General features: G+C 38.9%; 1 non-coding gene across 1 annotated transcript; it reads right to left on the bottom strand.

Moving 5' to 3' along the window:
* Window positions 1-202: 202 nt before the first annotated feature.
* Window positions 203-319, bottom strand: LOC124506597 (small Cajal body-specific RNA 7). Its single transcript, XR_006960844.1, has one exon. It is a non-coding gene; the product is annotated as a small Cajal body-specific RNA 7 (non-coding RNA).
* Window positions 320-10,648: the final 10,329 nt, after the last annotated feature.

Below are 10,648 nucleotides of genomic sequence, written 5' to 3'. Positions count from 1 at the left end.
TCCATTGTTTTTTTTCTTCTCATTCTAGATCACACTGTTTTTAGAGGTTGTACTTTTCATTAATTGTCCTACTAAATCTGTTTTATAGTCAACAGAGGAATGCAGACAAATATGTATAATACAAGGGAATATCTGGTATTTTATAAGAAAGGCACACAGATAGGCTTTGCTGTTTGAAAGGAAAGAGAAACAACTGATAATATTGGAGTGTAATTTTATGATGCTCTTTTTTTAAAACTTAGATTAATCTCTTAATTTACATATTAAAAATTTCCAATCATACAATATTCGACACCCAGTCTCTATTTCATCATTTCCATAGGATGCTCTGCTTTTTAGATGTAGTTTCTTGGTGAAAAATGTATCCCAGACTGTAAATGTGGCCCAGATTATAAAGAGTCTGGTTTCACCTCCATTATGCTATATTTCTACCAAAATTTCTATCCTATGTGTGTTTTAAAGTATATCTTAGCATATTCTCCAACTTAAAAACTTTAAACTTAACCATCATAAATGTCCCTGAAGCACTTAATATGCTTTTGATAATATCTACTTCTTTGGGTATTCAGTAATTAATCTTAAATATATTAGAGAGTTCCCTGTTAGCAAATTCTTTGTTAGCTCAAAGATGTTAAAACCCTATTTAAAAAAAAAATCTGAATGTATACTCTGTTTTCTTTAACTATATCATAAAATTTGAAACAATTAATTTGGTTCACTTATATTTAAAAGTAAATATATGACATAGTTGTGTTCCTTTAGGAGAGGGGCAGAGATGCCACAAATGCAGTAAAAGGAGAATGATTTGCTTCTAATATAGTAGAAACTCATTGTTTACCTCTTCACAGATTAAGGCCAAGATTGATAAGGATCTTTCTTTTCACTATTATACGTATACTGTTACTTACTTAACTCCAGAATATCCTGAAACTACAAAGGTTTTATATCATCAAACAGAGATTCAAATGAAACTGTATTGATACATCAGATTGAAAACAGTTTTCTTTAAAATTACAATTGAGGCAATGGCACTTCTTTTTTTTTTCTCATGAATATAATTTATTGTCAACTTGGCTTCCATACAGCACCAGTGTTCCTCCCAACAAGTGCCCTCCTCAATGCCCGTCACCCATTTCCCCCTCTCCCCTGCGCCCCATCCACCCTTAGTTTGTTCTCTGTATTTAATAGTCTCTTGTGGTTTGCCTCCCTCCCTCTCTGTTTGTATCTATTTTTCCCCCTTCCCTTCCCCCATGGTCTTCTGTTCAATTTCTCAAGATCCACATACGAGTGAAAACCTATGATATCTGTCATTCTCTGACTGATTTATTTCCCTCAGCATAATACCTTCCACTTCCAGTGGCATTTCTTTTGAGCCTTTCTCCTTTGTTATTATTTAGACATATGCATATAGTATTTACCGGTAAGCCTCCCCTGGGAGGCCGAGACCAACTTCAGTCATTTCTTTATAGATTGGCAAGACACTAGAATAATATTTTTATTAAAGTGTCATCTGGGTTTCAAACTAGCTGACAAAAACCTTAGGGTCTTCCTGATAAAAGTATTGTTTCTGGACAAATACTATATGCTGTCACTTCTAAGTGGAATCTAAAAAATGCCAAATTCACAGAATGGCGATTCCCAGGGTCTAGGAGGTGGGGGATTGGGGAGATGTTAGTCAAAGGGTACAAACTTCCAGTTAGAAGATGAATATGTTCTTGGGATCTATTGCACAGCTTTGTGAGCATTGTTAACAATGATGTATTATATGCTTGGGTGTTGTTCAGAGAGTAGATTTTAAATGCTCTCACTACCAGAAAGAAAAAAAATTATATATATATATATATATATATATATATATATATATATATACACACACACACATACATACACACACACACACACAATTATGTGGCATATTGAAAATGTTAGCTAACACTATGAGAGTAATTGTTTTGCAATATATAAATGTATCAAAAGAATACTTTGTACACCTTAAAGGTATACACTGTTATATGTCATTTATAGTGGAGGAAGGAAAGCTGAAAAAATGGTTTCTCTAAGAGGATGATTATCTCCTTAAAATATTGGAATCTCTTTACAATATGGATTTGAGATATAGTTGTGCTTGAGTTACATTACTTAAATGTGAATTTGATGGAGCCTAAATAATTAAAAGATAATTATGGGGCATCTGCAGCTCACAGAAGTGAGTAGCTGGTAGGTATTCACCTCCTCAGTTGATATTTGGTCCACATAAGGATACACTTGCTGCTTTGGTGTTTTCCTGTGTTGGTGGAGACCAGTGCCCTTCCTGGGTGACAGGGATGTTCTCTGGATCTAAAAAAACACTAATTGCACTCTTTTATTGATACATCTTCCCCTAGAGCATCCAGGACCCCAAATGTGCAATGCTGTGTATTTGGTGCTCTCTATCTCTAATTACTTGGTTCTTAACGAAGGTAATATTTCCTTTTTCAAGTATAGTGGTCATATTTCTTACAGTTTTAAAAAGTAAGTAATGTTAGCTCTCCAATAATATTAATTCAGCTGAAAACTTTTTGTTTCTTTACTTGTCACACACTCCTTAACCCCTTACACCCAGTAGTCTGCCCTACTTCTCCACTAAAATTGCTGTCAAAGGTCCCCAAAGTGCTGACCAATCCATTTTACAGTTTTCTGTCTTTCTTTTACTTGACTTCACTGTGACATTTGATAGCTGTTGACTGCTCCTTATTACTTCTTTTTGTTGACTTCAGTGATACATTAATTCATTGACCATCCAGCTAATACTTATTAACCATCTCCTAAATGACAGGCAGAATGCTAGGCATGGATTAAATAACAGTGGGCAAGACTGTGCATTTCTTCCCTTGCACAGATGTTTTCCTCTGTGTTTATTTCACAAGATGTGGTATCAGACAGACTTCACCTTGAGACCTACGTTTGCTACGTATAGTTGTGGAACTTGGGCAAATGTCTTAACATTTTTCACCTGTAAAACGAAGACAATTAAGAGTATCTACTTGATAAGAATTTTTTAAAGTGTAAAGTGATCTATGAAAATATTTGGCACATTGCTTAATATTCTTCTCACTGGGACCTCTCTAGTTCAGTCAATGTAGGCTTTTAAAGACATTATAGCATCTCTCTGGCTGGTGCCTTTGACTCTGGTCTTGGTGCTCAAAAGTCCAGGCTCGGTGTTGCCCATCAGTTAACAGCTCACCCCTCATTCCTATTCCCCAGATGCTATCCACTTACCATTTGCCCATCCCTGACCAGGCTGGGCTCTCCCACTTCTCTGGTTCATTACTGTATTCATTCTCTGTATTCCATTACTGTCCATCTGTCAGTGTGACTGTTCCTTCCTTGTTGGGTTTTTGAACACCCACTTTTATTCAAGTTCTTCTTCAGACACTATCACAGGCATGGGGCTCAAACCCATGCCTCTGTTAGGCTCTAACGGAGGCAAACAGGAAAACCTGTGGAGGAGAGAGTCATACATTGTTTTCTCCATTGTCCATAAGTATTCTCATTTGCCTCTGTCACAGCCTACTCATTTGCCTCTGTCACAGCCTACTCACACTGTGACTTAATTATCTGTAGAGGCTCATATCAGAAAAGAATGTGTCTAGGTGTCTAGGAACCCTTAAATGTGGCACAACTTTGGTTTTAAAGGCACTTTTTAAAAATTTATTTAATATTTTATCTTTTATATGTTTATTTTTGAGAGGGGGAGAGAGAGAGGGAGAGAGAGGATCTGAAGCAGTCTCCATGTTGAGAGCAGAGAGCCCCAATGTGGGCCTCAAAGTCACAAACCAGGAGATGGTGACCTGAGCTGAAGTTGGATACTTAACTGATGGAGCCACCCAGGTGCCCTGGCACAAGTGTAGCTTTAAAAGCTTGATTATATTTACCAAACAAATATTTAGATGAAAGCTTAGTTTTATTTTTTAAACTTTTATTTATTTATTTTTAATGCTTTTATTCATTTGAGAGAGGCAGAATGTGAGTGGGGGAGGGGCAGAGAAAGGGAGACACAGAATCCCAAGCAGCCTCCAGGTTCTGAGCTGTCAGCACAGAACCCGATGCGAGGCTTAAACTCACATACTGTGAGATCATGACCTGAGCTAAAGTTGAACGTTTAAACGACTGACCAACCAGGTGCCCCAGCTTAGATTTTTTTAAAGTTTTTATCTATTTTGAGAGGGGTGGGAACATGAGTGGGGAAGGGGCAGAGAGACAGAAGGAGAGAGATACCCAAGCACACTCTGTGCTGGCAGCCCAATATGGGGCTCGAACCTAGGAACTGTGAGATCATGACCTGAGCCAAAATCAAGATTTGGATGCTTAAGTGGCTGAGCCACCCAGGCACCCTGAAAGCTTAGTTTCTATGAATGAAATCTTTGTGTCCATGTGCCAGGCATTACACTAGTGATGGGTGTGCAGACATAAACGAGCTCATGTCTTTGTCCTTAAGAGGTGCATGATGTGAAGTCAGATGGATAGCAAATGAAGGACAAAGATTCATGTCATCAATGGATAGGTTATTACACTTTGAGATAAAGGATGTCACATTTAGGCTACTCATTTTTCTAAAGAAGTGAATTAACAGTAACTTAATTTTTTTTAAGTTTTATTCATTTTTGAGAGAGAGAGAGAGAGCGTGAGAAGGGGAAGGGCAGAGAGAGAGGGAGACACAGAATCTGAAGCAGGCTCCAGGCTCTGAGCTGTCTGCATAGAACCCGATGTGGGGCTCGAACTCACAAACCATGAGATCATGACCTGAGCTGAAGTTGGACGCTTAACCAATTGAGCCACCCAGGTGCCCCAACAATAATTTAAAATTTTAACTTATTAATGAAAGCATATTTATTTTAAGTTTTGCCTCTAGAGGAACATATTCTTATAGACCCAAAGGTCAAGCTGTCCTAGCATCTTCTGACATGAACACATGAGCATGGTCTATATGTTTCACGTGATTTGCTGTAAGTAGGGGATTTGCATCCTCATAAGTGGTGTATTGGAAGTGAGAACTGTACCACTTGTCTGAGCTGCACTACTTTCTCTGTGCTTTCTGAATTTTGAGATGAGGTTTAAAATGAAACTATTTATAAAAGTTACAGTGATCTTTCCCAAAGTTTACATGTTTACAACTTGAAGAACTTTCTTGTCTTTTATGATACTGTACAGTTTAATAATTGTGAGAACAAAATTTTTTTAATGTTTATTTTGAGAGAGAGATTGAGATTGAGTGGGGGAGGGTCATAGAGAGAATGAGAGAAAGAGAGAATCCCAAGCAGGCTCTGTAATGTCAGCACAGAGCCTGGTCCTGGGCTGGAACCCACAAACCATGAGATGATGACCTGAGCCAGAATCAGGAGTCAGACACTTAACTGGCTGTGCTACCCAGGCACCCCCCAAAGATCTTTATTAGTTAACTGAGTACTGTGATTTTATAGAATCACCATGTATAGTATTTGGGTGTAATATTCAAAATATTCTAGCTTTTCTTTATTGGTATAAGTCACTCTAGCACCCTGGCAGACCTCGGTGTCTTTGCTTGAGAATTAACAACTCTTCTTTACCCTTAAGTACAGAAGTGCTTTATAAGACAGCAGGGATTCCTAGTGGATAGAATGCTGTATTCACAGAGTAGATTTTATTTTGTGCTCCTGGTGAGTTGTTTTCTGGATTATTTTTTGGGATTCTGGCAATGAAAATACAACATAAGCTTACTATATTATGTTTAATCTCTGTTCTTAATAACTCTGAGGGCGTTTTCAATGTTATAAAAAAAAAAGCAAGTTAGAAGAAATTCTTTTTTTCTTTTTTGTGCATAAAGACTCTGTGTCCTTTTAAGATAAAACTCTTCAAAGTATAGAAGCAATTCATGGGATGTTTTAGTGACCCATGGAATTTTGTAGTTCAGGGAGTATAATCAGCTTATAGGAATTTTTATTTATTTTGAATTTAGTTTTAATTAGAATTTTGTAATTGAAAAATTTAATAACAACCAAGAACATTGTCTTTGAAGGGATATACATTTAATTTGTATTAGGACTTTTTAGTTATGTATCGATGGTGATATAAGGATTTGGTCTAGGAATGCATTTTAGGGAAGGAATCTCCAGACAGTCAGTAATCAAACCAACAGGGTATATTTTTAGAAACCAAGAGAAGGGAGATTTAGGAGCATAAGATGATCAGTACAGTCAAATTAAAACAAAAACAACAAACCAGGTTAACTAAGGTAGGGACGAAACAGTATGTATTGCTTTAAGCAATTGCAAAAGTAGTTTCAGTGGAGCCATTGGGACAGGAACCAAATTGCAGTGAGCGTCGTCCACCTTTTTTTTCCACCCTGGAGAACTGGACAGATAAATGCTACTATCATCAGTTGAGCTGGTCTTACTGCTCGTGGTTGCAGCCTACGTTGAAGGGCAATCTTGTACCATGACCATGTAAGATGTGCGCTCATGTTTTTATCTTGATAGGTGACTTTGTCAGCTTGACTTGAATGTCAAACCTATGAAAGTAAAATTAATATGAAATTCTTCTTAATAAAAGGACTCTTTTTCTCTTAGGTTTTCTACTTTTTTTTTTCATTTCACGTTGATTTTAAGAACTTTTTTTGTCCAACTGACTTCTTCACTTGGCTATCACAAAATTTATACTCTCTAGTGCTGTCTCAAAAAATATTTGATGTCTTTTGGCTGTGTTTTTCAAATAGTAGTGTTGACTCTGCTTTGTTCCCTGATTTCTGCATGGGGAGAACGCTTAGGGAATAATAAAGGTAGGAATAGATAGCAAACCGAGCCATAGACAGCCCAGATGGCTCTGCCCTTGGACAGGACACTAGCAGAGTGGTCTTCTGTTTCTTTCCCAGTCAGGCCTTATCTTCAGGACCTCCTTATGAGATGGAGTAGACGGGGCAAGAAAATATGAATATATGAACTTACATGTGTTGATTTCAGCCAAAGTCAAAGGAGAAGCAACAGACTGACTCTGTATAGAAGTTTCCTTTAGTGTACACACTCAGCTCATACACGGGTGTGGTATCCTTCCTGTATGGACCGTAAATTCCCTCCATATTTTCCCTCAGATCATCCTTAATGGTGGATCTAACTAGATCACGTGTGACTGGTTGTAGTTTCTACATAATGTGTTGTGTGTGTGTGTGTGTGTGTGTGTGTGTGTGTGTGTGTGTACTTACTCTTTATTATACCTCCATTACTATAAGATAGAGTTCCTTTTGCCATGTCAAGTGGGAGTGAATGTAGACCAGGAAGACAAAGACTATTAACCCTTTCTGGTGAGATTCCAGACTCTTGGTTACTCTCAGTTTTGTGGGTCAAAGAATGCAAATCAGTCCACCATTCTGCCATTTTAGTTTCTTGTTTTGTCCCTCTCTCCCTGGATTCTAACTTCATTCCTTCTGTTCACACTAGATAATCTGATACCTTTCTCTGCTCAAGTACCATAAATTCCCTCTCTGGTTGACATTTCCCACTTAACAGAAGAATTTTGATAAGTCAGATAGTAATAGTGGATGGGCCCGATAGAGAAACAACTTGATAGCTGCTTCTGGAAAGTTTCTTTACCTATGAAGAAACCATTAAGAAAAAGATCTTGTTTGTGCTAATTGTAGCAAATAGAGGAGGGTATTGAAAAGAAAATTGGGCAGCTAAATTAGCAGCATTTAGAAAGTTTGTGCTACAGGGGGCTGAGGTAAGGTGGGAGGCATGAACAGGCAGAGCACAGAGGATTTCTAGAGCAGCAAAACTACTCTGTGTGATGCTATAATGGTGGACACATATCCTTACACATTTGTCCAAACCCAAGGACATATAACACCAAGAGTGAACCCTACTGTAAACTACCAACTCTGAGTGATGGTGTTGTGTCATTGTAATTCATTGATTGTAACAGATGTACCACTGTAGTGCATGACTGATTGTGTGTGTGTGTGTGTGTGTGTGTGTGTGTGTGTGTGTGTGTGTGAAGGGGGAGGTTGTGTATTTGTGGGAAGAGTGTTCTATGGAAAATATCTGTACTTTGTGCTCACTTTTGCTGTGAATCTCAAACTTCTCTAAAAAATAAAGTCTACTTAAAAACAAAAACAAAAAAACATAAAGTTAAAGGAAGCTTATGCTCATCAACATCTTAGAAGCCACCAGAAGGTGAACTGAAATTTTCTTTCTCTAATTCAAAATGAATTAATCTCTCTGAGAATCTCTGGGCCCAAGGGAAATATCTCTCTAGCTTCACTCACTAGTTATCTCATTTTATGAGAATTTTTTAAAAAGCTATAAATTGAATTATTTTATTGCACTTGACTAACATTTGCTTCCCATTTACCTCTAGGTTTGAAGTTTGAGGAACTTCAAGAAAGATTTGGTGAGGAGTTCTTTAATATATGCTTTGATGAGAATGAGAGAGTCCTTCGAGCTGTAGGTGGCACATTGCAGGACTTTTTTTAATGGCTTTGATGCTTTGTTGGAACACATCAGAACTTCCCTTGGGAAACAGGTCACGCTGGTGTCCCCATCGTCCCTGTGCAAGGAGCTCCTGGAGGGCACCCTTCTGCTTCACTACTTCCGTCTTCACCACGTTGTGGGCTTTGCAATGCTGGGCATGATCAAGGCTGCGGGAAAGAAGATCTACCAGCTTGATGTGGCCATGGAGCAGGTGGCCAATGAGAAACTGGGCTCCGATAGACCCCAGGCAATTGTAGCTGTCTTACCTTCCTCATCAAAGAATGTCACAATACTAACACCAGGAAGAACCTTCCCCGGGGAGCCTCCCAAGTCCCTGCGGACCTCAGAATCAGCATCAGTTCCTTCTGCAGGGCCTTCCCTTTCCAATTGATGTTTGACGTCCACATGTCCATCCTACAGCTGGGGGAAGGCCTGCGGAAATAGCTGTGGTGCGACAGCCACAAAGTGCTCAGGTTTGAGGACTGCTTGAAGATCGTTTCTCCAAAGGTCAGTGCCGCCTTTGAGAGGGTGCGGTTGCGACTGTCCACCCCGTTTGTGATCAGGACCAAGCCTGAGGCTTCTGGCACTGAAAATAAAGACAAGGTGAGTGGCCATGGGCTTGAGATGGGTGATGGGGACTGGAAGAGTGCATAATTATTTCTGTAAATTACATGCCGGTGGTAGTTGTAATTATTGAGGCTACAGAGCTTAAAGTGCCATTTAGAAAATTACTGGTCCCTGGGTGTATAGAAAAAGATTTGGCCTTATTCCCAGCCATTTTGCATAGTGTCTGCCTCTTCCATTAGTTTATTTCAGCATATAAAAGGAAGACACTTACTAATACCAGCCACAGTAATTACAAAAATGATAGGACTCACCAAGAACCTGATCCTGTAAAGCCATGAATATTTCCACCAATTGAAGGTAAACAGGAGAGAAATGGAAAGGTGGATTCCAACAGTGTGGGGCCTGCTCAACTTCTCCTTAAATAACTATGGGTGGAAAGCTAGCTCCACTTTGAATATGCTCTGTTCTAAATGTCATAATCTAGGAACATCTGGGTTGCATCCTACTTTTGTCTCAGTATGCAGAATAATGGATTTTCTAAGAGTTGGAAATTAAGTGGCTACCTCACGAGTGTTTTTCCCAATAGATTGTAGCATTGACACAGAGACTCATTCCTTTAGAACAGGCTCACTGCTTGGAGAACAGTGTCAACACTAGGAATTATCAATTTCTTTGAATCCCTGTTTGGAAAATCTTGGTTATTAACAAATGAAAAGATAAAAGAAGAATCTTAAAATAGTTGACACAAATATGTGCCCTTGGGTAAAGCTTTTTTTTTGGGGGGGGGGGAGTCAACATTTAAGTAGAAATGTGAAGAAAAATTAGTCATTATTATTTTAAATACAAAAATAAATGATACTCTTCTGCAGTAGACCTTTGTGTGTATCAACTTCCAGTAGAGCTTTTTGGTATTTTGTGACCAGAAAAGTATGGGCTCCTGGGTGGCTCAGTTGGTTAAGCATCCAACTTTGGCTCAGGTCACGATCTCCTGGTTCAAGCCCCGTGTGGGGCTCTGTGTTGACAGCTCAGATCCTATAGCCTGCTTCAGATTCTGTGTCCCCCTCACTCTCTGCCCCTTCCCCTCTCATGCTTTGTCTCTGTCTCTCAAAAATAAATGTTAAAAAAAATTTTTTTTAAGTAAAATGAAGTTCTTCTAGGTGATTCAGCTTGTTCGCAAGCATTTTAGGGAAAGCTGTTGACTTTTGGAAATGAACAGGCTGCTGTGGGCTAAAGGAAAGATGAGTTACAGAGATGATTAAAAACTCAGTGAATTAGGGGCGCCTGGGTCACTCAGTCAATTAAGCATCTGACTTCAGCTCAGGTCATGATCTCGTGGTTCATGAGTTCGAGCCCTGCGTCGGGCTCTGTGCTGACAGCTCAGAGCCTGGAATCTGCTTCAGATTCTGTGTCTCCCTCTCTCTCTGCCCCTCCCCCGCTCGTACTCTGTCTCTCTGTCTCTCAAAAATAAATAAACATTAAAAAAAAAAAAAACCTTAGTGAATGAGTACTCATGTATTTGTATTGTGGTGTGCCTGCCATGAGAAATAAATAAGGGACTAGCTCCCTGAAAGCAGAGCCAAAGACATTTTTGAGGATCTTCTGCA

The sequence above is a fragment of the Lynx rufus genome, unplaced genomic scaffold (genome assembly GCF_022079265.1).
Source record: "Lynx rufus isolate CCGP_SWC_20201006 ecotype Redwood Valley unplaced genomic scaffold, mLynRuf1.p SCAF_9, whole genome shotgun sequence".
Lineage (NCBI taxonomy): Eukaryota > Metazoa > Chordata > Mammalia > Carnivora > Felidae > Lynx > Lynx rufus.
This window is presented reverse-complemented; position numbering and strand designations above follow the sequence as displayed.